This window comes from Ananas comosus, linkage group 9, assembly GCF_001540865.1.
Source record: "Ananas comosus cultivar F153 linkage group 9, ASM154086v1, whole genome shotgun sequence".
In the NCBI taxonomy this organism is placed as follows: domain Eukaryota; kingdom Viridiplantae; phylum Streptophyta; class Magnoliopsida; order Poales; family Bromeliaceae; genus Ananas; species Ananas comosus.
The window spans coordinates 10701269-10706492 of record NC_033629.1 but is presented as its reverse complement, the minus strand read 5'-3'; the positions used below and the strand labels follow the sequence as shown (position 1 = coordinate 10706492).

Below are 5224 nucleotides of genomic sequence, written 5' to 3'. Positions count from 1 at the left end.
TGATTTTTTAAAATTCTAATAGATATTTAACTCACATTTAATTCAAGTTAAGTTAACGGGTGATAATTATAGAGATATTTTGGAATAACAGAGAAACATACAAGGAGTATATTAAAAAAAAATGATATATAAAATATTTTTGAAATTTTAAGGGGTATATAGGCCATTATTTCTATTAGTTATTATTCTTTATTATAGTATAAGGTGAAGCCTTGTATTGGAGCTTTTTATTTTTGAACCTTAAAATCTCAAATTATTTTTCTTTTTGAAGTAAAAGTACACAATTTTGTTTGCCGAAACTCCGTGAAAACGAAAAATAAAATGACTGAATGAGGTAAAATAGTAAAAATCCTATTACTGTAAAATTTCACGTTTCAATCCTATTAAATCATGTGAAATAGTAAATATCTAATTAAAGATAACATAGTAATTTTATATTATATTGACTAAATTACAGAAAATTCTCCTAGCGAAACCCATTTTCACTTTTTCTTTCTATCATTTAAAAATCTACACTTTGCTCTCCTAAGAAATAAAAAATGTTCACAGGAGGTACGGTGTTAATAGTATTGATAAAATAACCAAAATGCCCTCTCCCTCTTCCTCTCCTCCCCCAATCCTCCTTTATCTGTAAAAGGATATTTTCGGTATAAAAAATATATATAATGAAATATAGACGGAACCCTAACAGAATACTGACAGCAGGGTCCAAAATAAATATTTTTTATTTTTTAGGGGAACAAAGTGTAGATTTTTAAATGACAGAGAGGAAAGTGAAAAATCGAGTTTTGATAGAAAGATATTCTATAATTTAGCCTATTATATTATATTAGATAAGATAAGATGAGGGAGAGTAATATTAGAGGCCAAAACAAGTTAAGTCACTCAAAGCTATTTGAACCCGCAACAAAGACAAAGTAAAATTAGTGGAATATAATAAAGATAAAAAATGTACACAACTTATCTACATTATGGATTATTTTGAAATAGCTATACAATTTTGCATAATTTTTTATTTTACTCTCTGATTTTTTAGTTTGTTTAATTTGAATCAGTTAGCTGTACTTTGACTTTAAATTTTAAATTAAGTACTTAAGGTAAACTTCAAATACCACTCCCGTAATTTTGTAATTTTTTACTTTAATACCATGTGGTTTAAAGTGCATCAATTTAATACCCTGTGATTTCGCATTTTCTCACTTTAGTACCATGTGGTTTAAAGTGCATCAATTTAATATCCTGTAATTTCATTTTTTTCTTTTCGCCGGCTCCTCCGTTAATATTTCGTTAAATTATATACAAAAAACTTTAGATACCCTATCTAGGTTTATCAAATATTTACTTTAGAACCTTTTAGTTTTAACTTTATCACTGATTTTTTTTCCTCCGTTAATATTTCGTTATATTATATACAAAAAACTTCAGATACCTTACCTAGGTTTATTAAATATTCACTTTAGTACCTTTTAATTTCAACTTTGTCACTGATTTAACGAAACAAAATAGTGAAATGAATAATAAAAAGAGAAAAATGAAACCACATGGTACTAACTTGATACACTTCAAACCATAGGATACTAAAGTGAGAAAGTTCGAAACCACAGGGACTAACTTGATACACTTTAAACCACAAGGTACCAAGTCAGAATGTATGAAACCACGGGGGGTATTTGAAGTTTATCCTTTAATTAATTTATCTTTTGTTTTCTATAAAGAAACAATTAATGCCAGTTGTACTTTGCAATAAAATTGTATTTTGTCTCTTCTCTCATTATTCTCGCTTTCCACATTTTCTTTCCCGTTTTAATTACTCATTTTATTGGAAATTAAGCAACACTCACGAACATAACTGCAAACAACTTTTTCTCCAAACAAAATTAAAGAGCTCAATTTGCTCTCAAATAGAGCAACACTAGTACAATTTTGCATAAACTATGCACCAAAAATAGTGCAACATTTGTTAAATAGTATCATATCCATACAAATACATAATTTGATGATTGTGACTGATGACGTGGCGAAGTTTTATGCTTCCACATCAGTTTTGTCATTTCTGAAATTTCTTTCTTTTTCTGTCTAACCCTCTACTTTTTTTCTTCTTTTTTTTTTTTGTCATTTCTGCCTAAAGGTTAACCTAAAAACCCTACCCTAATTTTCCATTCTCTCTCCTCCTTATGCCGCCTCTTCCGAGGCTTCTCTCCACGCCCTCTCTTTTCTCTCTCCTCCCTATGCCCGCCTCTTCCGAGGCGTCTCTCCACGCCTTCCCTCTATCCTCTCGCCGCCCCTGTACGCTTCTCCCGAGGCGTCTCTCCACGGCCTCCCTTTCTCCTCTCGCCGCCCCTCTAAGCCTCTCCCGTCTCTCCACGGCCTCCCTCTCTCCTCTCGCCGCCCCTCTAAGCCTTTCCCGAGGCGTCTCTCCATGCCCTCCCTCTCTCCTCCGAGGCCTTTCTTTCGCCTCTGCTCACTGCTTTGTCTCTCTACCTCTCTCTCTCATGGGAACCCTATCCTCCTACCTATCGAGGCCTCTCTTGATCTTCGCCAATCGTGAATGGAGGTGAGCTGTGCGATCTCTCTCTAGATCGCTCCACCCTTCGATTCGACCGCGCGGATGCCATGAGTACACCTTCTCTAGACCCTATCTTCCTACCTATGGAGGTAAGTTGTGCGATCTCTCTCTAGATCGCTCCACCCTTCGATTCGACCGCGCGGATGCCATAAGTCCGTCTATTGGATGGTGGCCATCGAAGTTTGTGAATGTATCCTCTGTTGCCTCTCTAATATTTCAGATTTTCAAAAGATCTCTAAGATTTTAACTAGGATTTTAACAGATCCCCACTCATTTTCCAATGCACAACTCTGCAGAGAGGCCTAACATGGCAAAAATTTTGTTTGAACTGTCTTACTCTGTAAAGAAGATCTCCTTAGAGTTCCAAAAGATTTTCATTCTAATTCTCTTGGATTTTTCTTGCTGTCTTACTCTGCACAACCAACACCCTGATCTTCCCACTGTTGCCTTCACTTTTCACTTCTGTGAGACTGCAGAGCTTCAGTCAGAAGCATTATAAATTAGTCTCTTTAGTACTTGCTGCATGCTACAGTCTTTTACTATCTCCTAAAAACAGAAGAAAGGGTATTTTCTTCGGTTGTGCACGTTTTGCAGCCATAACAGCACAAAGGNTTCCCACTGTTGCCTTCACTTTTCACTTCTGTGAGAGTGCAGAGCTTCAGTCAGAAGCATTATAAATTAGTCTCTTTAGTACTTGCTGCATACTACAGTCTTTTACTATCTCCTAAAAACAGAAGAAAGGGTATTTTCTTCGGTTGTGCACGTTTTGCAGCCATAACAGCACAAAGGGTCTCTTTATTACTTGCTGCCTGGTCTTCTGGATGTTACAGCCTTCTTCTATTCCCTAAAAACAAAAAAAAAGGGTATTTTCCTGACGTGTACAACTTTTGCGGCTACAGTTACTGTGACTTCATTCTCAGCACAAAGGTTGATATACTTCATTCTACAAACTCCCATTTGTTTACACTTTATAGGTGATCTTGATCTTTATTGGTTCTTAATGTTTCGTTTTGGTTAAACTCTATTCAGTTTCTGTTCTGTTTACTTCTCCGATGATTTAAGGAGCCCATTTTTTTCCATTGCTGTTGACAGAACCATCATATAATGGGTTCAACGTTATGCATTGGTCCACTCTTTTCTGATCTTTATTGATTTTTACTGTTTCGTTTTGGTTAAACTCTATTGAGTTTTTGTTTGTTGTTGTTTACTTCACCAATGATTCAAGGCTCCCTTTTCTTTTCTTTGCTGTTGTATTTCTTGCCTTTCTCCTAGGGAATGATGATAATCAGGCATAAAGGATGCAAAATATAAAATAGAAGTTTGGACGGCCTAATTATAGGCAACTACTTTCTATTTGCATCTCTTGCCCTTCTTCTACACAACAAATGATTTGCAGGCAGGATGAAATAGAAGTTTGGATGGCCTTATTAGGGCAACCACTTACTATTTTTAGATCAGTTGGCTCAGGGATGCTTCTTTAACTAATGGACCAATCCTCCTGCATGTCTTCTTTCATTGCATAAATTACTTGCCTGTAATACCTGAGCCTAGCTGCCGCATTCTTGATTTTTTTCTTTTTATATAGTCTCTCTTTTTACCAGTTTTCAGCCGTACTTATTTCAGATTTTCCTCTCTCCTTTTATTACCCATTGGCTTTACAATTTGATGTTTCAGTTTAGATTCTTCTTACAAAGCTTAATCTATTATTGATATTGAAACTTTGGGTCTTTTTACGACTATTTTGCTATGCTGTTTTGGTTCAAATTCTTCTTACTAAGCTGGACCCTTTCTACAAAATATCTTTAAAAACTAATTTATTTACAACTAACTTCTCCTTTACCTTTTCTTTGCCCCTCCTTTTTTCTCGGGTTTCTTTTTTTGCAGCGTCTACTATGCCACCTATTTTTTTTTGGGCCATATAATGTTTATGATGCATATGAAAGTGTAATAGAGGATGTAACTAAGAAGAGTTACTTAAGTTCTCAAGTTTAGTATCAATTTGATTTTAGTTTGTACTTGGTGCATCCAACAGAATTTCAGATTTGCACACTTTTTTCCGGGAATATAATATTTATGTTGCATATGTAAGTGTAATAGAGGATGTAACTTATATATAGCTTAGATTTGCACACCTTTTTAATCAAATTATTAATTTTGCAGATGCTGGTTGTGTCTTGCTGTTGCTCATTCTGGTCATGTACTGCTGGTTGTGTCTTGCTGCTCCTCATTTTGGTCCTGATGGTCATGCATGTGCACATAATTTTTGTGTTGTTTGGTCTAAAGTTATGCAATGGTTTATTTAAAATATGTATTTTGATGATTGTGCCTACTACACTTCTCTCTTTTGTTTTTCTGTTTATTGGTCTGTTGGACGTAAATTTGTACTTAAAGCTATGGTCTCTTTGTGGATTGGTCTTATTTGTATTTTTGTTTTGTTTGAATTTGTATGGTTTAAAATCATATAATTTAGAGATTGAAATAACGATTAATTACTTTTATAATAGTAAAATAGTTTTTTGTACGGCGTTTATTCTTAAAATTGCCCGCAGCGAAGCGCGGGTTCAACACTAGTATCTATAAATAGTATAGAATAAATATAACAGTATATGCTAAATTATATAAAATATTTCTGTCAAAATTCGATTTTTCACTTTTCTT

At 34.4% G+C, this 5224-nt stretch overlaps 1 long non-coding RNA gene across 1 annotated transcript; it reads left to right on the top strand.

Moving 5' to 3' along the window:
* LOC109715748 lies at positions 3188 to 4984 on the top strand. Its single transcript, XR_002217749.1, has 2 exons — positions 3188 to 3493; positions 4727 to 4984. It is a non-coding gene; the product is annotated as an uncharacterized LOC109715748 (long non-coding RNA).